The sequence below is a fragment of the Neodiprion pinetum genome, chromosome 6, assembly GCF_021155775.2.
Source record: "Neodiprion pinetum isolate iyNeoPine1 chromosome 6, iyNeoPine1.2, whole genome shotgun sequence".
In the NCBI taxonomy this organism is placed as follows: Eukaryota; Metazoa; Arthropoda; class Insecta; order Hymenoptera; family Diprionidae; genus Neodiprion; species Neodiprion pinetum.
In genome coordinates, this window is record NC_060237.1 from 11,600,853 (window position 1) to 11,626,371 (window position 25,519).

Here is a 25,519-nt window from a genome sequence, read left to right on the forward strand (position 1 = left end):
AGAAAGAAAAAGAAGAGGAATGAGGAAAAAAGAAAGAAATAAATAAGAGGAGGAAGAAAGAGAAAATATTGTGTAGAGGTCGTAAATTTCTGACAATCAAAAGGGGCTCCGAGCGCGAGCAACAATGTCCAGGATGTATGCCGCCGGTAACGTAACCCCGAAGCCTCTCGGCTATGGCTAGTTATGGGCGTTACTTAAAGGAGATTCACTTGTAGGATATACGTTCACATCGCCGTTGCACACGCACAGCACACCCGTATTACGTAACCTACAAACTTACCTAGGTACACCTCGTAATCCACTTCAGCCGTATAGATATAATATCGCAACGTAGTGGGTATACTGTGTGGACATGTATGCACATGTGAGTACCTTATACGCATAAGCAGAGAGAGAGAGAGAGAGAGAGAGAGAGAGAGAGAGAGAGAGAGAGAGAAATGGTTGGAAATAGAGAACAATACCGTGGAAAAAAAACCGGGAAGTTACGCCCACTTCCCGAAAATGGTTGTCCGCGTGTCCAGGAGAAGGAAAAAACAAGTGACAAGGGAAAGAAAGGAAGAAAAAGAAGAAAGAAGTGACACGCCCGGAACAAGTAGACAACTCTTGTTCCCTGGGCGGATCAAGAAGCAACGGAGAGGAAGAGGGCGATGCGTCGCGCTCGCTCTTATGCAACGAATGTCGCCATAAAGCTCCGAACGAGGCAGCATCGATGTCGAAGAGGAGGAAGAGCGACGCTCGTCCTCTTCCCACGAAATTTGACCCGCGCGTCGCCGTCGGCCAATCCCCGGGATATTCGGGGATTCAAAGTTGGTCGGGATCCGTCGTCAAAAACTTAACGTAACCCTAACCCCAACCCTAAAAACATGCCGACGATCCAAACCAGCCTCACCTGAACCGTCGATCCACGGTCGGCCGAGCATTCGAAAAGCTGCGCCGTATTCATTATACGTCTAATCGGGCCCTAAGAGTGGGGCGTGATTTTCCTTGCCGGCGAATTCTATCGGGCCAATTGCCGTTCCTTAAAACGGAATGGAGACGGGCTCTTCTGTACTGCACAGTTTCGGATATCAAATATTTGACTTTCTCGAAAGTGCAAAGGTAGGTTATAGCAAGCTCCGTACCTACACCCGGGGTATACACGAAATTCAAATAGAGAACCGGGTGAATACCGTGGCAGAAGCGGATGAGGGTAAGGATGAGGATGAGGATGAGGGGAGCTGAGAGAGAAATCTCTTTTGAATCTTGAGGTTTCCTTATATATACCGATGCAAGCAACCGACGACGAGCCCGATCGTTGAGCTTGCCGCTCCTCGGGGAGATGATGTTATAGACGGCGACGTAGGCACAACGAAGGCAACGTAAAGCGTGTATGCGCCGAGGACGATGAAGGCACGAATCAAACGCAAACACGCGCCGCGGATATACCTATCCGAAGAAGAAGATCCTTTACAAACATCCAGCACGGATGGTAGGGGTCTTGTGGGTCCCTGTTCAAAATGCATGTCGTCGTCGTCGTCGTCCTTCGTTCGTTCCCTTTGGCGAACGAGCGAGTGAGCGAACGCGACGATATGCCGATTGGCGCACCGTCTCGCTGCTGCTGCTGCTGCTGCTGCTGCATTGCATCGCATACCTAGGTCTTTGAATTGCGAACGTAACGACGCACGCCGAGGTGGGCAGGCGGGCACCACCTAACCAACTCCGAGTTCCGAGCCGCAAGGCAAGGCAAACCACCAACCTCTTCGAGCTTCAAGCTTTCTATTCAACGAATTTTACGCCAACGGTTTTATACGCGCACAGGCTTTACCGTCCTACCTATAACTTTATACCAACCAACCTTCCATCGCTGGCTGGTGCCTGGGACGCTGAATTTAAAACACAACCAGAAAGAGAAATGACTGAAATGAGAGGAGAGGAAAAGAAAAAAGAGGCGAATAAGAAGTGGCGAAAGAGGTGGAGGAGGAGGAGGAAGGAGAAGAGGGGGAAAACGCGGACAAACAATCGACTGTCGTTGCTCGTCGTAAAGTTTAACGATCATCACGTTCTTCTCAGCGACGAGGGCATCGATCAAACGGCTTTTCGTCGTTATTGTTATTGTTAACGTTGGCGATGTTTTTCATTTCTCTTACATTTTTTCCGACTTTATTGCAATGTGAAATTCGAAATTCATGCTCCTCGATACCTGTGTTTAATTGCGAATTCGATCGTAATTTTTAGGTTACTTTCAGACCACATGAGCCGATACCGATACGGAACAGCAAATGCGTTCCAGTGATCATTCAAAGCCACGTTTTTCATCGTCAGGGCGAGGCCTCGAACAGGCAAGTTGAATTAGAAGCGAGTGCTTTTACATTATTATTTCACGACCCCTCTCGGCGCAGTTGGTTATACAGGTGTTACGATGCTGTCCTGAAAAACGATCGCGTCGTGCACCAGGTGCCAAATTTTAGACCGAAGTTGATGCCTATCAATCATCATCTTCATTTTGAGATTTTATCCACAAAAATATCGTCATTCACGCGGTTTTTTCGTGTAGTTCTGCTAATATTTATATTTTTCGATATCCAGAGATAGAACAATGTTGGTTTCAGTCGGGAATCACAAATTTCCTTCCTAATTCTATGCCTAGCCCATGGCGCGTGATCATTTTGCTCTCCCACCAACAGCAACGGTGACCGCAGTAGGCGGAGCGTCAAGAATAATGAAAAAGCACTTTCTCCCCTAATCCACTTAATTTAATGAAGCTTACCCTGTACGTAAAGAGGGGCTCTTTGAGTGGGCACTGAAAATTATCTATAAATCTCTAAACCTCTGATTGAAATTTCGGAGGTTTTCTCATACAGTATTTACGGAACCATCGGCAATGGTCAAAAACGTATATCAGGCTCACTCGCTCGTGTTTAGTACGAGGAAACACCGTAACGCGATGATAACTGACTGTTCAACTTTTCAAATTCTCCTGTATCTTGTCCGGATAATCTTGTTTCGCTGCAGTAAACGATCTTCGTAATCTCTTTGCACATTGAATTTGTACCGAAGATGAAAACGAACTCTTATAGGTCCCCAGCGAAGCTCCCTTTGAGGAAACACAGTTCTTCATTCGCCGTGAATAGACTAACGTCAGTTCGTCGAGATGTGAACCCGGATAGAGATTATACGAAACAAAAGATAGCTAGCCAGTTATCCGTAGATCGTTTTCGGCGCCCGAAGTCTCCTAAGAAACACTCACGGCTCGCTTTTATCTCGGGATAAATTGGGACTGGTGAATTCAATTCCGCCAAGGTGTGTGTAGCGCAGACGACGAACCATCCCTTCTGTACAGTTGAGTACCTATCTCATCGATCGGAGAACCCCGCGTAAAACTCTGTCGGAACTATCTTGCGATGCTTCGCTGTTCGCCGCCCCAGCTTCGTAATTACAATTAATTAACTAATTTCGTTCGCCATTGTCTCTCGTTACTCTACTAGCGTTGCGCTGCTGCAGCTACGTAAATAGCTGACACCCTCTCAATTATAACAACAGACAACGTGGTTACTGTATACATCCGTTCTGCACAAAAAATTTGCCCGTAATCGTATATTAGCAAAAAAATAATCCAACGATGATAATCCCAATCGTCGTAATCGAATGTTTGTTGTATTAACAAACGCGAAGACGGAGTCAATGATCGCTTTAAAACTTCGGGGACATCATATCTCGTTCGAAATATTCTCGTTCATGTAACCGTTTTCACAGTTATCAGTTTAGCTTTGAAAATGGAAATTTAGCTGAAAAGAGTGATATCGTGTCAATCCACAAATTCTTTTATCATCTCCTGATCCTACACAATGACAAAAAAAAAAATAAAAAAATAAAAATGGTCGAAGAAAGTTTTGAGCAGAAAAGTATAATTCGGTTGTTTTTTAATTCCAGGATATGTAATGAATGAATCGACACGTTTTCCCCGAACGTAATCGAGACCGCGAGTTTCAGGTTCATGAGGTAAGAAAAAAAAAATAAAAAAAACCTTACAATGCGAGAGGAAAGCTGACTCCGCAACCTGGAAGTGGATACAAAAGTACGTATCTACCTAGTCTGTGCGGCGTCCAGACCTTCGGTATAGTTATATAACGCCTAACCACCGAGAGATCTTTAGACGAAGATAGTAATCTTCCGGAGTAAGGATCGGATTCGGTGGTGCAGGTTCCTTTGAACTTTTCGGCGTGTATACGTTAAAAAGCAAAACCTGAAACTTTGAATCGAGCGGTGAAATGCTGCTGCATTTTGCTATCGCTGAAAACGTGTTCAGCCTGACGTAAACGAACGACTTGAAAAGGAAAAATCTAAGGAACGTCAACCAAGTTCGGTTTTTCGAAAAAATTGCTTCCAATGCGAGGAAAAAAATGAAAATGAAAACTAAAATATGAATTGATCTCAGAAACCTAGTTGTTGAAATTTCTACGATGTTGCGTTTGAAACACGATGAACGTGGTGAGAAAATTTGGAATTCTTGCGTGTTTGTGGAACCGCGGCTATACCTGTGCCTACCACGTTATGCTCGGCGTGCAATCGTGCTTGTGAAAATTGCGCAATCGCCAGGACAACCACTGCGGAGGCCGGACGTGTTTACCCAAATTTTACACCATTTAGAGATTGTCCGATGCTAGAAGAGAGAACGAGAATAACTGGCTTTGTCGCTGATTCCGGTGCCCGCTCCTTCTTTGTCGGCGGCGTTGTCCGCCCTTTTCCCTTCTCCCCAACCGCGTCAAACTCCCGACCTTTCGTACAGTCGGGTCGCGTCGTTTAGGGACGTTATTTTCCGTATCTCCGTGACACCTCGACACCCTGGCGAATGGCAAACCGTGATTCGGAATACAGTGAAAAGGTGCGAGAAAATTCTTTGACAGCCAGGGACTGGTTCTTTGCTCACAGCGAGTTTCATCTCTTTGTATATAAATATACGCACACAGGCGCGCGTCTTTGTATTATACATACCTACGCATCCGAATGGCGGATTCTTAGACCTTGAATAGGTCCCAAAGTAGAGTAGTCGGTTGAAACTTGAATCGAATGGGCAGAAATTCCTGACCAAACTGGGCTCGTTCTATTCATTCACCAGGATTCCAGCCGCGGTGTGCAACGTGCTAAAGGTTAAAAAGTCGAAATGAATTTACCATGGGTACTAATTGTGAGTAAAGTTTCAATTTTTAAAGTGTGCGCGCGCGCTCGAGCATCGAAATCTAAAGAGTCAAGATTTTATGGGTATTATTCAATACCAGGCGTGTATGTGGCTTTACTCTTTTGTTTTTTGTCAATTCTGTGCTCGGTAAGTGATTTTTTTTTCAACGATAATTGGCAGGCTCAGCACGACATGCCGAAGACAATTACATAATTGCCACAGTTAGGTATCTGCACTTTCTCCTTCAGGTGGCATGAAAGTATAACAAAGCCAAGGACACGGGTGATAAAAAGTTCAAAAATGTAACGCTGTTACAGTCGAACGACGGCGTGCCATAACGAGGCCATGTAAGTCAAACCACTCTGCGTTTGATTTCATTGTTTCGAATCTGTCTCTGAACCGTGACAAAAATTAAAGCATACATGTGTTTAGACGAAGAGAAAATTTGGTAAAATCAACTTTTGTTCAATATCATTGGTAATTTTCTCGATGCGTTTTGTCAGTATGAATTTTTCATCTCCAAATTGTGTATTTTTGAAGGATTCTCCAGAAGGGTCGGAAATAAGAGTATCCAAAACAGATGGGAAGATTTCAGAAAATTTCATCCGATCGAGGGATCGCTTCAAGTACGTAGGTCAATTTAGGGGTAATTTTCAGTTTATGTATCTAACGATGAAAAATTTCCCTAGCTGTTTTTTCTTCCGAGCCTTCAAGGTCCTGGCCTGAATATCGGCACTGACAATACGTGTACATTACACCCATTTCTCTCCTAAGTTACGGCAGTGCGGTACCAACGTCAAATAGCCGAACGTCTTTTGTCGTCGTCGAGACACCTGGCAAACCCCAACTAGCGTGGAGAATGTCATGCCCGAGGGTAGAATGGAAGCGGAACTAACCTTGCGAATGGCTTGACGTATGGTTTACCCTCCGGTCAATTTGTCGAAGGAACTATAAATCCGGAGACAGGAGTCGGAGAGTTGAACGGGCTGTGAAACGTTCTAGATTAGAAAAAGTGACGGGCACGCGGAGCGAGAGAAATGCAAAGCGAGAGAGGGGAGCGAGAGACAAATGCAAAGCCATGGGAATGATTAATAGTCTAGGAAAGATTCTTCTCAAATAGAATCTTATCCATGGTATCCCAACCTTACGTTCATTTTTCTATAAATACTAATGTAGGTTAACTCAGTCGTCCCCCTTCCACCCCGTATATCCTCGAACAGAAGCAATTTAAAAAGTCAATTAACGGTGCTCCCTCACTCGTAAGCCATCAGTTCGGGTTACAGTTTCAAGTATTAGTAACCATCATCCTCCGTATAGCGTGGGTTGTTACCCACCCAGTATTTGTTCCTGGGGAACGCTGATCCAGCTCCCTATTCTATCGGGCAATCAGGAATGAAACTAACGCCGCTGCACGGCGTCATCGTTGAGGAACTTGACATTGTTTCAACGTCCAATCGGGATAATAAAGTCGGTTTTTGACCTTTGGAAGCTGAAATGTAAGAATGCGGTATGTGTGACTCTTCACAGCCTCTCTGCATCACTCGTTGGGAACGAATGGGCTCAGTTAAGTTCCCTGAAGTCGGTAGTCGTCACTTCTAGGGAAGAAAAAAATTACAAAAATTAAACAGCAATTTGCCGAAACGTCGGAAGTATTCTCATCTTAACGTTCCATTTTTTGAGATTGAGAAATTAATTTCAGCGGTGCTTGGTAATTATTGTTACACAATTCACGTGTTATTAAAGAATGGAGAATCGCCTAAAACGTTTTAAAACAAAAACTGAGTGAGATCACAAAATTGACACACACTGGAACATTGAGAAATAGATATTTTGGTTTTCAAAACATTTCAGATCATTTCTTACCGTTGAGTATATCAGTATCGGGTTTCGTTGTTTTCCAAAGATACCACTTTTGCTGAGCATTTCCTTTAACGATCTGTTCACGTCGCCGCGGCCAACTTTTTTAATCAATTAGCATCGCACCTTTACGCAGCAGTTCGAAGCTAACGTTATTTTCTTAATTACCCCCAAGGATTCGTAACGACTCTTGAAAAATCCTTCGAAACCTAAATAGAAATCATTACCGAAACTCTTCCGTGCTCCATCGCCGCGACCTCAAAATGTGAGGAATGAAAACGAGCTGGGATCCCGTTTGGAAACACACGCTTATTTCACGGTAAAAAGAATTTCTCTCTCTATATCTGGGGGCACAATCACTTGGCACGGAAGCAACTGCTGAAGATTAAGAAGTCACAAACGCCTAAAGGGTCTACTTACCTACCTACTACCAACCGACCAACGAACCGACCAGCTAACCAACTAGCGAAGCAGCCGGGTCGGTGATACTGAATATATTTTTATATACGTCGGCTACATTAGCCTTTGTAGATAGGGCTAAGTGCTCGTCGATAATCTCCGAGCAAGTGCCGGTCGACATGGGACGAGCCTGGCTCCGGGTCCAGATCCAGGTTCAGGTCCGGCACAAGAGGCCAGGTTATATACGCCACATCAAAGCCGAGTCAATCGGCCGGAGTGAGCATAAAGGCGTCTGGTACGGCGCCAGTTTAGTTGCCGGTATTATTATAAAAGTTATCTCCATATTTGGGCTTAGCCCATTTGGTCACGCACGTCGCTACGGCGCTGGTCCCCTCTCGCGAATAATCCATCGGGGATCGAAAGTAAAACCGCCGTCTATCCCGTCAACGTATAGATAGTATAACGATGAATATTTTCGGCGTAATTGGCACACGATTTTAACGACCGAGTATATTTATGTTATGTCTATTGGAATCCCATTAGCTCGCTAAGGAACGTTTGATCGATGCTGCCGAAGGGAAAACCTGGGCTCGATTCTCCGTTACAGCTTGTTTGGTATACCTATGTATAGAAAGTTTAGGATTCGATTTGAAGACCAAAATTATCAGCCAATCGGTGTATAAGAAAGTACAACATGCAGCGCGAAGAAAACCGTACGACTGAACGAAATCTGACATCCGTTTGGAGTTCGTGCCGAACTCCACCTGGCTGGCCTTCCGTAGTCACACCATTCGGAGTGTCGCGAAAATCTATCGTTTGCATCGAATCAATTATGAAAAGCGTTTTTCTTTGTCAGCGGCAGAAATATCAATCGCTATTATCGCCAAGTCACGCTTCACTCAAAGTACCATCCTTTGTTCTCTTTAGTAGTGATTTTTGTGAACAGGATTCACACAATGAAATTGCTCAACAATAGATAAGTCGGGTGATAGATAGATCGGTAGCTGTTACAACTTCGCTTTTAATTCTGTACTGACAGTCGCTGTCAGGAATCGTTAACTAGACCCGTTGACTCGGCGATGTTACGGTTGACATGTTTAAGAGACTTGCCTTTTTTTTATTCGTTTATTTCGCCAGTTTCACATTGCTCGCCGATAATGATGCTGTCATAACGGTACTTGTCTAGATGTATGCGCTTGAAAGGGAGAGAGGCACTTTTAACCAACTGACAAGTTTTACGATAACGAATTTTTATTACGATTGATGATTAGTCCTTCGTGGGAATTGTAAGATGCCACTCCATACACAGTTACAAGATAAATTGTAAATAAAAATACTGTTGTTGGGAGAAATGGGACCAACCGCTGACTACATTTCAGATCTCTTACGCTAGCATCCCGCAAAAAAAAAGTGACTTGTACTCGAATCATCTATGGGATGAAAATTTAACCGCGAGAGAGGCTGTTTTGAATTCAAAATTTCCCGTATTCCGTACTCACAGATCCAACGTTCTTCGGAGTTAATTGACACGGAATAACACTTGAAAACTTGTTATCTTTTTCCAAAACCTTGGTTTCTCCGACTAGTAAAATGCTTTGCTCTGTCAATCAGCACCGCACAAATGTGTGAATTCGCAACAGAACAAATTACTATGATGGTTTTGAAGTCTTCCCTTACGAACTATCGTGGTACAACACTTTCTGAGATAGAAAATCGCGATAGTCCAGGATAGTAACACCCTTCCCGGCGTTGCTCGGTTTCCATCAATTAGCACCGACCAACGTCGAGTTTGATATCAAAGAGAGTATCGATCGCTACAGGATTCGGTGTAATTAGATGAACACAGAAATTTCTTTCACCACGCATGCGACGGTTGGCATCGAACGTACGTCACTGTAGTTTCATTCACATGGTGTAGGTGCACGCTTTTCCGCAGTCTAAATTAAAAATACATTATATCGTAGGAGCGCGCATAGCAGGTGCGGAAGTCGGATGATGCTTACTGCCCGGCGTTTCCTTGCATCCGTGTATACATCGGACGGGGTTACGGTTATACGGCACAACGCGCGGAGAGCAGCAGACACGTTGCCCTGGAGTTTTTTAACGTTGACTGACTCCACGTACCGTCGTGCGTAGTAAACCGTATCTAGACGGCCGAGGCGGGGAGGGAAATGGTCGTGAAAACAAACCGCCTACAGCCGGGTGAATATGGTTTGTTTTTACGAAAGTTTGGGCAATGATTAAAAGAAGAACGCGCGGCTCCAGACTCTCGACAGCTAACTGGATACTGTCGAACGGCAACAAACTTTGTGTCCGTATCCTCGAACCCTGTTCGTCGTGTCTCCCACTCTTCGTGCACCTTTTACGCTCCGATCCCTCCAGCTGGCGCCGGTGATCAAAATATTAAAAGGGGCGAGTCATTTACTCTCTGATGCCCTCGTAAAAATTTCCCGTTTATTTTTCCTCAACGACACCACGCAGTGTTATTACCGTAGGCAGCTACGGTCTGTCAGCGCAACAATTTTATACCATTCTCGCTTCGCAGACCCTCGCTTACGCACGGTCATAAGGACTTTGGGAGGTGAAGAGACCTTCCTTATGCGGCCGAACGATGTGGCAGCGAACGCGCGAACTGAAATATGGGAACCGTAATCTGTACTAAAAACAGAGATACGAATTATCCGTCAAGATCGCTATTTGGCAGTTCAACGGATTCCTAGGATGAATCAACTTTGATATATGGACAAAATGTGCAACATTTCATATTTACCCGTTTTTTTTCTCCGAGGCTGAACCTGGCAGCCAGAAGTAACAGCCAAACTTTCTAATATTCATTCGCATAAGGTAACGAAGTGAAAAAATCAAAATTTTGTTAAATAAATAGAATTATGTGGATAAAATTGAACTGAATATTTTATATCTCCAAAAAGTTTAACACGTTTGGCTGCTAACTCTGGCTGCTAGCTTAAGCCTAATTTTCTTCTGACGACTTAATTTTTCAGCTTGACAAAGAATATCAGTGACATTAGGAATATTCTTCAAACATGATGTAACTTATTTTACGGTTCATCGATCATCAGATATTGCTGATATTTGAATGAATTCGTTACCGGGAGGCTAGAACTAGAAAACAAAATCCGAAAGCTCTTATTCGCATGGGATACCCTATAACGAATCCAACTTTCATTCCGATTGCGAACAATTTTCACCACAGTGGAAAGTCCGTCTAGCTCTCCCTTATATAAAACAGAGAGGCGTATATACGCAAGGTTACTTGTCGTGGATGCAGGGTGGATCAGGAGTGTAACTAACCTGACATAACTTAACCAAACTTATCTTTCGTTTTTCCTCAGTCCGGTGTGCCTGAGCAGGTCCAGTCGGTCAGTCGGTTGGCTGGTCGGTTTCATCGTTCCCGGCTCATTAGTCGGAAGGTTTTAAATTTTCAAAAGATCATTCGACCGCGCGGGTTGCGGAGCGTTAAAGTGACAGAATCGTCGGAGAACGCGACTCTATGATGTCGCCTCTCGATATATATAGTGGGACTAATTAAGTCAGGTGTGTAACCCCGCAACGGCGGACGATGATAATGATAATGATGATGACGACGATGATGATGATATTATACCGCGCTCCATGAATACATAAAATATACATTCCTTTTATTCCCTTCTTTCTTCTTTTCTTCATTCCTTTTATTTCCCGAAGCTGCATTATGCTTCTTTCTGATGATCAGCCGGGGTCGCGGCATCCACTCGACTCAATGAGACGACGACGACGACGACGACGACGAGGAGGAGGCCAGACGAGTCGACGAGACGAGACGCGACGCGATGAGACGAGATGAGACGAGGAAAAGAAGGAGAAGGAAAGGAGAGAAACGTTCGATTTTTTAATTGCTGAAAAATAAACACCCCGCTCGATCCTTCCCTAATTAACGGCGCGGGTTCGTCGTTCTCTTTCTCTTCCTCTCTCTTCTGCTCTCGAGTGGTTATGCCACGGCCCCAGTTATACGAACACAGGTACAGAAGTTGCTTGGGAATAGGCCAGATATTCGGGTGGCGAGCGAACCAACTCCGTAGGTGGTGCGTGGCTTCCTTTATTCGACAAAGCCTCTTCCTTCTTCTCGCATCTCGACGCACGCAAGGACGGAATGTTTCAATCGGACCAAATTAATGACAAATTCAAGCTTTTTAAAATTCCACAGAATGCCTACCGCGACGCCGCAGCTTCCGCCGCTACCGCGGAATTAACGAGAACGAACGAACGAACGCAGGGGAAACGAAACTCGAGTTAGAATGATATAAATTCCACTCCTTGTCACCTTCGTACATGCACACGGCACTGTACACGCGGGCATAATGGATTAGCCAGTACCGAGTTGCACGGGGACACGAAAGGGCACTTTGCGTAGTCACGGGGGGAATATTTAAGAATATTCCTTTAATTCCGGCGAAATTTTAGAGCTACGTCTAAGATCGCTATCTCTCGGTTTTAAGTGGGCTGCGCTGTAGCCACTCGCCTTTTACCTTATACCCACCCCGTTCCCGCCTTTCTGCGACTTGTCTTGTCCTCCTCTGCAGCTCCGGACGAGTTGTCCTCGCTATGGAATTGCAAAACATCCAGGACTCGTCCCTCCGTTTTGCCCTTTTATTCTATTCCCTCTTATTTATTTGGTTTTAATTTATTCCTTTTCTTTCCTTCCATTTCATTACATTTCGTTATTATTTTTTTGCTCCCGAAGACGATCTGCGAACAAACGAAAGCCGACAGCGGTGATCGGGGTACAAATTTCTTTAATCAATTATCTCCGGAGATTTTAATTGTCCCGACTTGTCCACTGATCTTTTGTTCATCGCGCTGTCGCTTTCTCTCTTGATGCTTGTCGCGGAGGTGGATGTGTAGCAGCGCAGTGCGTAATAAGAAACTCTTTCCGATTCGCAAATCTTGCGTGGACGAACAAAAATGTTTGTTTTTTTTTTTTTACTTTGTATCTTCGATGAAGTGAATCCGATCCGAAGTTATGGGTTGTAGAAGCAGATCGTCGTTATTAAACAGAAAGTGAAAAATGTCGACTTAAAAGTGAATTCGATCAGATTGGAATGTAAAAATAAAATAACGCCGAAAAGAATGTCCTTATCAATTTCTGAACACCAATACGAAACCGAAAATTTTACAAGGTTTTTACGGGAATCAAAATAATACAATTTTTGGAACGCTGCCTGCTAATTGCGTATCAAGAAACGTGTGCGCGTGTGTGTGTGTGTTCTTTTTCCTAATCATCCTGGATTGCACGTACCAATTTCTTTGCTCGTAGCCCAAATCGCGGGATTTTCTATGTAAAATAATATATGGTAGAATGAGAAAGTAAACACCGAAAAGATGTTAACCGGGCATACCGCAACGGCAACGACGATTGATGGTGACCGTAACGGATAATATATTATGCACGTGGTGGAGCACGGTTGGTTCAAGTAATATTCCGCGGGGTTACAGTTAATCACTTCATTTCAGAGTACCCACATGTTTATATACCTCCATGTGTGTTACTCACATCCAACGTCCGCCACGGTGATTAGCGTTCACAGTGATCACGTCTATATAATCTGTTAATGATTATACGGTCATGCCTTGGATGAAAGCCTGAAATTAGTCAAAGTTTCATTCTATAAAATTGTTAACTATACGTATGCCCGCGTACGCAGCTTCGAGTAAGCTTCGTACCTAATTGTAAATGTTTGAAAATTATTTCAATGTTGAGAGGAATTCGGTATAAGGAAATAGTTTTATAGCGTTAGTTTCACTTGAATTACGTGCGGGCGAACTCAACTGCCGCCGGTCATGGTACAAGACGAGGTATTACATCGGATAGTATAGACTTGTACATTTTTATTGCGTGCCAAACAAAAAAGTTTGATATTACTTCGCTATAATTGGTAATGGCTTCTTCTTTTTTTTAATCCTCGAATCGAACGTTTAGCCCGAAAGATTGTTCCGACGGATGTGTCTGATAATTTGGACGGACCGTTTTATTCGATGAAACGTATGGATATCTACGCTCAATGTCGTTGGTATGTTTTAGATGGAATATTGCGTTTATTGTTTTGACTTTCGATATTACATTTCTGACGTCTTTGATCCTCATAATTCTGGAGGTGTAACGTAACCGTTCGCTGCAGAAATCTTTAAATTTAAAACAATTCCCAAAATCGAGGTTTGAAAGGATGCTCAAATTCAAATGGACTTATGCAGCATATATGGACTTCAATGATGCTGTACGTAGCATTTATTCCCCCATTTCGACGATGAGTATACAGTTATACTTCTTCTACTTTCTACCGACACACGTTTCAGATATTATTGTCATGGCGTCTTTGACCGAGCGACGAAGAAGCTATCCGCTAGCCAGCCGCCTCTCTTCTTTGTCCGCAAATATGTTGGAAAGAAATCTGTACAAAACTTAGACATATACTATACACATACAGGGTGTTCAAAAAAAGTTTTATTCAATATTTACCTTGAATTTGATTTCATATACGAAGAGGTACTAATTTTTGTTTAACCATCGAGTCGATTCAATATTAGGTTAATAGTTTTGAATCCAGAATCATCCATCTGCTAATCATTTAAAAAATGTGAAATGATTTATTCTGCAGTACAAAATGAATGCCGTACAGATTTTAGCATTCGGTTGTTTTTTTTTTTCGTTTTTTAAATCAGTTTGATCAAACATAGTAATATCGTGTCTTTCTGACGAATGATTTTATTTTCTCCGTAAGAAGATTCCGCGCAGGCGAAACTGCCTAATTAACAATTATCGGAGCCAGAGAGCAAAAAGTTGAAAATTTTCTCACGTAGAACATAAGTTTCAAAATCACAACGATCGTAGAATGAACATATCGGTGGTATCTTGGAAAGCTTATTCATTTTTGCAGTCGATATACACACCTGACGAAATACATCCGGTATACTTGATTGAAAAATCATCTTAGCGTAAGATTGGTGTCGAATGACGGTCGTTGTTATTTTTAGAATAATGTAATTTTTGACGTTTATTTATAAACACCCGGTAGGTGCAACTACTCGCAATTGTAGACATCCATACATCATAACTATGCGCGGCGTACATCGAGCACCGAGCGCCAGTCCGAAGATACGAGGCTCCCGGAGGAGGAATGGGAGCTCTCTGCTCTCTACTCTCTTCTCTCTTCTCTCTTCTAGAAACCTAAAGGGCGTTAGTAACCGGCTCGGTATGCGGGCTACCAGCCATACCAGTGCGCTCCATTGTCGCTAAGCAGCCTCTGCGAGCCTCGTCGCCCAGCAAGCCTCCTGAGAACCACTGGCTCGGTCGGGAGCAGTCCGATCCTGTCGTGTCTTTTTTTTCCGCCTTCATCTTTTTTCACCTTCTCCGCCGCGTCCTCCCCTGCCCCTGCACCTCGACTCGCTCCTTTTCCCTCCCGCTCTCTCGGTCGCCCTGCCGCTCGTAATTGGCGTGACATGCTCCACGCTGGCTTCGCGGACGCTGAGAGCGGCGGCCCAGGAACTGGCCGAGGTAGAAACGACGACGACGACGGTACCCGGCCATCGGCTGGCTGATCGGCCGGTGTGCCTCTAAGTGAAGAGTGAAGAGGATAGCAGCGGCATCGGGAAGGCCGCATCGCGGTAGCCAGCAGCCGCGTATGCATCGAGGCGTAGGTGCGCGGTTCGACCGTCCGAGCGGTGGTGGGCACGATTTGCGATAATTACGGCATCGATCTTCATTTGTTTTCGCGAGGAAATATCGGGGCGATGGCTCATCCGGTGCACGGGATCTCTCTCCACCACCCCTCTGCGCCTCGTCAGTCCGAGTCGAACGGACTCCTCCTCATCTCCGGGGTGTTATTTAACGCCTCGCGTGTATGCGCTATCGACATTTCCCCGGAGAGTGTCGGCATGCGAATTCCCGAGGTGTTGCACCGATGCAGGTATCGTTGCGCCGCGGTGCCGCACGGGACGTTTGCTCCGATACGAAACCACCTACCGCACCCCCTCGGGCTGACTGTACGAACAGATATACGCGTGGCCACGCGGACGTCATCGCGTATTAACTATGCATCGGTACACGTGCTGCGCGTGTACTTTGCCGAGGCACGGTTGGTTGCAGGAAGGTACGTGAGAACGGCCGGACACGGGTCAAGCGATATTACCGGAGACACCGGCCCCATGGCTCCTTTATCGATATTTCGATCGGCGATGATACGGATGGGAAATGAGAAGCCATCCGCGTGTGTGGATACACCTTCCATGTATGTACGTGTACCTTTCGCACAGCTATGCTATGATCGTGTGCCCGGTCGAGATGTAATCGTTGTCGAATCGGCAAACACGCTTTCACCGTGCTCGTCATCCCATCGAAATACAATCACATTTTCTGCCAAGCACTTCAACCTGTGTGTATCTACCTTCGGCGTTGATCCGAAATTCAAATACAAATTGCATAGAGTATAGGTGATGTCGCAAAGAGTCTGTATTTTCGAGTTTACGTTATAGATAAAACGGACCACTGCACAGCAGAGATCGACGGAACTTGTTCAAGTCCACGTAAGTGTGTTGAGTAGACGTGAAGTTTGTTCGGCGATATTTTCATTACGGGTTTTAGCCAACTGATTTTGGTCTTCAGGGAGGTATTTCCGAGTTTGAATCCATCCCGTAATATAATGCCGCTGGCGCCATTGGTTGGAACAAAGGAGGCAAGCCGTCCGTCAAATAAGGTTTTATTGCCTTGTGAATTTGTGCAAAAAAATGTTTTTTGACGATCAAACAAACCATGAGAGTAAATACACTTTGTATATCTGTTATGAAGTGGAACGTATCGGTTTCAACAAATATTGACAGTTAACACCATGAAATAATACCGTAGTCGAACAGGTTGTAAAATCTTTATAGATAAATTGCCACGTTTTGGGGGCTTGTTCACACAATGTATAAAACTGCTGGTTTGTCATAGATACAGGTATGTACTTGACGCAAGGTTCTGTCGAATCTCTTGATACCCGAATGTGTCGTCGCTGGAAAAATGTTTAAACAGGATCAGCTAACTGGGAGGTGAGAATTGAACAGGCAACACCTTATTCTCACTTTACACCGGAAGTTCTGAAATAATGTGCGCACCTTCGAATGTCTTGAAAATTGAGGATTTTTGGCGTCACAATGCTGGGATCCGTACAAGAGAAAGAAATTTTTTTTTATGTACATCTAATTACAAACGTCAAGACATGCTGCTCTTATCAAAATTAACTTCATTACTATCAGTCACGCTTTTCAGTACGTATTAAGTCATTAGCTGTATCTTGTTCTGTGAATACGAAAAAAAAGTCAGACGCCTAATAAACTTACTCGTATCTAACTTCAGGGTCACTTTGGATCAACAGATGCGAGTTATTGTTAGATTTCTTGAGAACTACGAGTGCCCGAGGATCTTGTGGTATACGTATAAAAGTGAAAATTAAGGATTGATTGCTGGGATGTTCAAAATAAACATTTTGTACAGGAAGATGCGTAACTGGAGTAATTTTTGCAGTTTTCAATTTGAATTCTTTTGCCTGTGCGATAGGCTAAATTTTTCCAAACACTTTTATGGCTTGAAATGACTGAAATAGACGCAGCACTTCGTGATAATTTCTCTCCCAGCCCATCTTTCGAACACTCCTGGCGTTGATGCTTATAAACCTAGCAAAGTATACCTTATAAGTATTGGAATACAGGCTAAACTGTAACTTGAGATGAAACACTGAAAACTGATATTTTTTGGTGTCATTTTTGGTCAAAAACTGACCATAGCGTCATTGCCCCTGCACTTATTGTTGGAAACTCATATTGCATGAGCACACCTGCGCCTAATAGCTCTAGTTTTACATTTTTTTAAACTAAAAAGCTCGTTGGTGTAATCTTTTTCTTTTATTCGTGAACGATAATTTATTCATACCAAGTACGATTTAGCGAAGATATTTATGCATGCGTGAAATGAATTTTAAATCCATACTTTGAATATTTTATCAGTGAAAAGATGGAATTCGCGATTAAAACTGGCGAGTGCGGAAACGAAAGCCGGTTCATGTTCTTCATTTATTCTCTGCTATTCCTCAGCTTGATGGCAATGAAAGAATCTCGTAATATATTTTTGGAGTTTCAGCTGGTTATAGAAAAAGCAAGTGAAAAGTAACAGCAGAGTTTCATCAAAGCTATTTGATCATGCACTCGTAAATATGCGTTTAAAAAAAATGCCAATTTCGAATTTAAGTGAAAACAAAGGCTTGCTCGTGATGAGAATAAAATGATATTAAATTTCCTTTTTCTACGTGGTATATGTTACATAAGTATATGTATACCGAGGAAAATTTCATCTTGTATCTTATTTTCTTCTGTGTATTTTTTCAAAACACCTCATCGTGTATTCAAACGAAAAAAGAACGTTGCATAGTACGAGGTTCTTGCAATAGGTAGCATGAAAATCAAATAGAGTGACTTGAAAACAATGCATATCCATTCCGCGCAGCGTATAAAGTGAACGGGCATTCTAGAAACGCTAAAAAGCGAGTAGCCACGACTGCAGTAAGAACACAGAAGAAACTAGAAATGATGTTCCTAACTGGTCAGTGACTTCTTCTTCTTCCTGTTCTTCTCAAGTCCGTCTATAACTTTGCGCATTGAGCCGCAGTATCGATGCGCGTCAATTTGCAGAGTAATGAAACTTGTTTACGAGGGTATTGCAATTACGCAAGTTTGGAAATATCGCTGATAAGAAAAAAAGGTAGCAAGAAAAAAATTGATGTTTCCACTTCGGTGGTACAGGATATGCCGTAGCAATACTTACTCAGCGGGTTGTTCCTCGCACAGTCGTAATTGCCTGCAGTCTGATAATGGGACTATGGTTACGTACGTCAGACGGCGCAAGCTTTGCTCGCAATTATTCATTCACAGAATATACTTACTTACAAACTCATACGCTGCTTAACAAATTGTAAAGTTCACGTTATCCATGCTGTTTCCGAACTAGTAATTGCGGAACAGTAATTGCACGTTAGCTCGCAACTATTGTTTCCACGCAATTATCGCACTTGATGTACTCGTAACTGGCGTAGTCGACGTTTTCGTTCACGCGAATGGTGCGAAGACGACTTTGAACTACCGCCGCGTTGCTATCCGTTCCAGTTCGATCAGGACGGTGAAATTTTCATCATAAAACTCGGGAAGCGAACAACCGCGTTTGCGCACTTAAGATACCTAAGAACGATAATTCCAATTGCCGTATAATGAGAATGTTCCGTGGCGACTTCTGGTGCTTTCTCTCACGCCATGTGCTTCTTTTTACCCTGCGTATTTCACTATTTCTGACACTGCCTCTGCTCTGTACGAATAGCGATAGCTTTAGAAACGATCGCTGAAATTGTCGACGCTAAGAAGCGTAGCGAATTGATGACGCGCCATTTCAACGCTTGGTAATAGCTGCAATACAAATCTGTTCGGATCAGAAATGACATCATTTGGAATTTTTGTTTCTTCCCTCACTTCAGTGATGGCAGTACGTAGTAGAGTGTCGATCAAACCGAAAGTAAAGAAACTCGATCGTTACATTTCAATAAATGTTGAAATACACAAAAAGATATATACTGGCTTCTAACCAAAAAATGGCCCGACTCCCCTCGATTATACTTTATATTTTCGTACACATGATTTCACGATTTTGAAAGTAAAGAAGATACGGAGAAGAGAAGAACGGTCATCCGACTGAAATAGATTGAGAGGCTTGGAGTTTGAAGACTGGAACAGGCGTTGTTGAAGAAGTATCATTATCTAGTTGACCGCTTCTGCGCGACCAGCAGCGGCACAATTTTTTTTTTTTTACATTCATTTCATAGACATTGCTTCTCACGGCGTATAACTTTTTCTTGTTACCCAACCGTGGGTCAAATTGGAACGAAAATGTAGCTTGGGTATACATACCTTCAGAGGTTTGAAATTTCATTTCAGCATTTACGGTGGCCAGGAATTCGGCTTAAATAAAGGCCTCCATCGGCAGTGCCTCGCACATGGTTTCGGTATAAAGTCCGAGGGGAGCACCAGGAAAATGTTGTCATTATGAAATTTTTGACGAGTAATAAACCGTAATAATGCATTCTCCACCTCCGGCCTTTCCCTTCTCCCGCCGAGGGACATAGTTTCGCGATTATATTTTTACGAGATGCTTTTGCCGAAAGAAATAAAACCGCCCCGCGTCGTTGTACCTAATATGCAACATCTACGTATAGAATCAAAGGTACAAAATTCCATTGAAAATCGCAATAATTACGCACGTCTACGATTGAAATTGCCGCCGGGAATTTCACTTTTCTTTAAACAGCAAGTGAAATGCGGGTAAAGAGATATCCAGAAAGATATGAATATAGAATTAGAATAAGAATAAGAATAAGAATAAGAAAGAGAATAATGATAATAAGAGATGGAAGACATACCACGGGCCTTATCGCCGCGCGATTTAAACGTTGTGTTCTCGGAATCTCGTCCGGTCAAGCCGTGGCATCAACGCGCTTCGAAATCACTGTGGAGTGTAATTAGGAGGGTGGAGGAGATGTAGAAGTTACAAGATGGTGTGTGCATAGGTATAGGTATACGTGTAGCCAGCGACAGGCCGATCTGCCGCTGCTCCTGTGAAACTTTCCGAGGACTTTTTTTGTGCTCCGTACCCTGGCGAAGAAACGGTGGGTACCCGCGTTGGTCCATTCCTTAGATTATCTTCTTATGCTTCATTTCCGTCCGTAAGCTCCGTCACCGTTGATGGTTTCTCGTCCGCTACTCGATTTGGTCTATTCTTTCGATTCGTTTTTTTCTTTCCCCTCCATCGGCTCGCTTCCCCCCCCTCCTCGATATCTCCCCGTCGCCGTGCCTCGACTTTATCCCGCGGCGTTTAGCCGGGATACCTCCGAGGCACCTGCTGCTGCTGCTGCTGCTGCTGCTGCTTTCGCTTATACGACGCTGTTCTTCTTTTCCCTGCTGTTCTTCTTCTGCTCACGCTGCTCACGCTGCTGACGATCCTCCTCCTCCTCCTCCGTCTATCCGCGTCTTCTTCGCATCGCCGCGCGCAGACGGACCAAGTTTATATTTAGTTTCCCTGGTTTAGAAAACTCTTAATGGATTCTTAATGACTCGAGTCGCGAAGTCGTACTCTCCGAGGACTCCGAGTGAGTGGATCCGACTCCCCTATCTCGGATAAGACTGTAACAGCTGATTTATCCGATCTAATCTTTTCGTTCTCATGTTATTCCGACATTTCTCATTGTGTCAAAGTGCGAAGCCCGGCTGGCTGGCATTGAAATATAACTCACCTCGTCCAGATATCAAGCAGATCGGCAGCTTGCCAGGTTGCAGTTTTATTTTCTCATTCGTTATTCGCCACTTTTTCTTGTCGCTCCGTCTGCCTTTCCGTCGCCGTTTTCTCTCCGACCTACACGTCGTATTCGTCTGCCCGGGTTGCATCGAGTGATCCTTATAGTTTTTGACACCATCTCAGGAACTAACTAAAATACACGTCTGTCGCGAGTGCGGTGAAAACGAAAGACGAAGAAATTTATTCCAACGCTTGAGAATCACTTTTTTCAGCCGACGACGACGGAGGCGTGTATAATAATACGGAAGAGGATAGACTATTGAGATAAGCGAGCGTCTTAACCCTTCAACGCCGGTTTTTATCCTCACATACGAGAAGCAGTTCAAAGTGTTCGTAAGTCAGGTCGGCTTGGAGTAGCTTGAAAAAGTTTCATTCGTAACCTCGATCAGTGATCGGATGCAAAATCGCAATTAACGAGTCGAAGGTTACGTTTTCCTTTCGTTGCAGCAAATTGTATGATTGATTTATAATTGAATTATTGTTGATTTTCGTTTTTCACAACGACATTATGAATTAAATAACTCAAATTGCGTATTTTGAATGATAATACGAATTTAGTAATTTGTGCGTATAATCATCATGCATCTAACACTAGGCTTATTATTATTACTATTATTTGTTTACCCGTTACCCGAACAATAGTTACACTCTTGACAACGAATGTAAAATGAATTTTTACGACTTTGACAAATCTTAAAAGTCTGCTGTAGGCATACGGTAATTATTCTCAAGTCCTCGGTTGTGCGATCAGAAACATTGAAATTTCCTCACGTCTGCATTTACGTGGGGTAAATAGGTATGATTATTCTTTTTCTCTTCTTCCGATCCGATATTCATTCGCACCATGCATCGTGTAATTGATTAAAAGTCGACTTGTAACCAACGATACATGCCCACAGCTATTGTACCGACAAGAAGTACGGGATACGTCTTAACAACTCGTAACTTTGACGTTTCGGTTCATCGTCAGCCAAAGAGATTGGTATTATTCTCTGTGCGCATATGATAGCGCGCGTGTATTTTTATTCCTCTTGTTCTTCTCATAACGCGTTACTTATTGCTTCTTTTTCGTTTTCATCTTCTTCTTCTTCTTCTTCTTCTTCTTCTTCCTCCTCCTCTTCCTCTTCCTCTTCCTCTTCTCGTTATCATCGTCAAGAAGTAACGAGTTAGGACCGCAGAGCAGCTCGCGGCCTTTGATTAACCGTCTTCCGTTCGTCAATCGAGAAAGATGAAGGATTGTTTATTTTTCGGTGTACACACACGCACACCTAGCACCGCGACGCGTACATATCGCGAGATCCCGTCTCACCTGATCGTGAAACTCGCGAGGATGTGACCTATGCTAATTCACATCGTCCAGTAATTACCTACCGCTAAAAATATAATCTCCGTAAGGTGCGTGGAAAGTGAAAGAAGTGTGCGTGCCTCTTGTTTACACGTACTCGTACATCCGCACATGTGTATCCTCGGCGCCTCTACTCGCAATATGCATACGCAGGCTGCCTAGTCACGTGTCTTAAACGCCGAGCACGTACCACTCGTAGAGCCCGGAGCTGGCTAGACGACGCATACACTCGTGGTAGCCGACAGATCCTCAATGTGACGGATTCAATTATCCGATTCGGACGAACCCGTTTGCCTCTGTGTAGATGGATACCCGCCCGCAGTGAATTCGTTACACGTACGTGTATAACCAGGTTGTAGAGGTATGTGCTCGCACCTTACCGATTCCATGTGCGTCGAACGAACGTGCGGCTTCGCTGGGCACGATACGCACTCGCTCTGTATGCGACGGGATAGACCTACCGTTTGCCTTAATGCTTTTCATTACAGATAGACACCCTCTACGCCATCTTCATTATTTATTCATTACGTTACGACAAACTCATATCGTGTTTTTACAACGCAGCATTGTGTGTATCGTGCACAGGCGATTTTTTTCTAATATCCTAGCGTGATCGGAATCTATCTTCGTAATTGTCGCGCAAGGGGCGCCGGACGGGACGGGTTCGCTTTGATGTTGGATAAGAAAAAAAAATTTTTGTCTGCAATCGTTCGACCGAATAAAAATTAGAATCATAATCTTGTTGAAAATTCAGAGTGCGAAAGACGGAAGGCTGCGAGTGAAACTATAGTTTTTAGACGAACACGCGAATCAGGTGGGTGATCTGGAAAGTTCTGATGTCTGACGATTTTCTGGAGTAAATGTAACCGGCGAGTTGCCATAAATCAGTAAATGATAATTTCAGTGTCATTTTGTCGTGGAATTCTCATGGCGATCCATGGAAATTTACCGGTTTTGATGTAAAGTAATCACAATTTAGTTCCTTTCGTGTTCGTTCGATCATTTCGTCCCGTGCTTCAGGCTAGAAAATGGAATTTTATGATCGATTTCTAAAAACAAGGTATAATTCGATTTCAACCAATTTCTGGAAAAAACGACGATATCATTCGTACGTCACGAAATGAATAGTATTTGATCTTAGTTTGACTCCAACAGTTGGTGCGGTACTTGAAGAAGCCTAGGATGAAATCCGAGACCGGATGTCAATTTGACCGAATACCCTGAACTAAAAGACTCGATAGATGGTGTTCATTGCAAAAGAAAACGGAAACTAAACGTTCCGGCATTGTGCGACGGCGTGAAGTACCTACTAGTATTATCACATACCAGATGATACGATATCGGTCGTATTGCAGAGCTTGCAGTATTTTTGCGACATCCCCTCACGCAAATCAACTTGTTGAGGCATTGTTACGAAGTTTAGGAATCCTTGAAATTACAGAAAGAAAAATGAAACACAGAATTTCCCTACAGTCTGAGTAAGTCAATTATGTTCAATAATATTATCCTATTGGTTTCACGGTTGAAATTACTAGTTGAAAAAGATCACTTAACCGAGGTAGATTTTGAATGAAACATCGAAGAAACGATAAAGTAGAGATACAATAACGTCCGTACCCACTAGCAAAAGAAAGAGACCGTTCCGTTTATCGATCAACCGTAAAACTAAATCGCGAATACAGTAGTACCTACCCGACTAACGATGTCGTACAATAAATTTAAAACATCGTGCTCTACGTTCGGGGATGATGTTTTCCCATGTTTATTTTTCATGTCAGGTATACATGCACCGTCCGTCTCTCTTAGATTGAAAAGTATTCCGTTCCAATACCGCGAGCGCACCGCGCGGCTCGAAAAGTCGGCGAAGCGTGATCTCGATCGGGGAGGGAAGCAGAGATCCCAGGATGCTTGTGTCGCCTACGCTGTTGTGCCGGTCGTAAAAATTTGGAGGGCATTGTGCCAACGGTTTGCGCTTGAACCCCCGAGAGACGCCCAGGCATACGGGTAGTCCCAAGACGAAATTTGACCTGTAGTTCCCAGTTACCGATTCCCGGTTACCAGTTCCCGGCAAGGAATTCCCCCGGGAAGAACCGGCACACCGGCCGGGCGTCCCTAAATTACACCCGGGTGAGTAGTGCGCGACTCTCAACGGTCCGTAGTCCCAGAGGAAGCGATGGCAGCATGGGGTTTTCCGTAGGCGCACTCGCCGCTACTCCAGACCCCCGGTGTAAATCCAACGACGCGCGCTTTGCCATGAACACAACACCGACGGTTAATTAGTTATTTACCAGCAGGACGCGCGCTAAGCGACTCGAACACCTGACCTACGCGAGGAGGAACGCCAGGAATGAACAAACATCACGGAAAGAGGTCCTCACCTCGTTTATCAACAACACAAATTGAGTAGCCGACCTCTCCCTCTCTCCCTCTCTCTCTACTCGGGATCGAAATTACGCCCCACTAAAATGACCCAACGCTTGTATTGATCAACCTTGCGATGCCCCGTGGGCTAGCACACTCCGTACGCCAACATGGGGTTCTGCCCTCTAGGTCATTTTCAAGCACAGCGATACTGCTTTGATCAAAGCCTTCGGAAGTATCGCAGGGCTTAACAGCAATTCAAATTCAATTGGCACGTTGTACTTTCGGATCTATTGGACGTTGGTTTTTTTTTTTTTTTTTTTTTGTCTTGCTCAAATATGTGTAATGAAATTTTTACTTTCGAATACTTATCGATACTGTTCAACGTGTTCAACCCGTTTTCAGAATTCTTGTGGAAAGGTACCAGACTTTCGACCGTCGACAGTTGGTGTTCGGAAATTGCCGGTCTTCGCAAATCAATATCATGATAGGTCGAAAGGTCTGCCGGTCGTAGAAATGAAAAATGTTTTATTCCGCAGTTTTCGATTTTTTTTTTTCAAACCGATGTTATTTTTCGAGTCGTGAAAAAAAAAGATCGAATTCTGCTTAAAATAAACAAAAAACTTTGTTTTACGATCCTGCATCCGCAGGCTGTCGGTTGAAAAGCTGTCAAAGACCAGCGTCATATAAGGTATCGCTGAAAGGCAAGCAGCAAAGTATTTTCCAAGTATAGAAAATGATAGCGTCGAACCGACCTGGACCAAAACCAGAAACAACGTCCGGGTCTCCGGAGGGAGATAAAATTGAACGAATACCATATGGCCCTGCGGAAGCTGACTGGCCCGGGGGCATGGAAGGAAGAAAGAGGGCCTATTTTCACCCCCGCTGCTACCGCCCACCCTCTAAATTTCTTCAGACAATCAGCGCCATCCGCTTCTCGATAAATATTGAAGCTCAAGTGGCTGCGGGGGAAACTGAGGGA

At 43.9% G+C, this 25,519-nt stretch overlaps 1 protein-coding gene across 12 annotated transcripts in view; it reads left to right on the forward strand.

Moving 5' to 3' along the window:
• Eph (Eph receptor tyrosine kinase) overlaps positions 1 to 25,519 on the forward strand; it is a 167,863-nt gene that overhangs the window by 13,181 nt on the left and 129,163 nt on the right. The window lies entirely within an intron of this gene.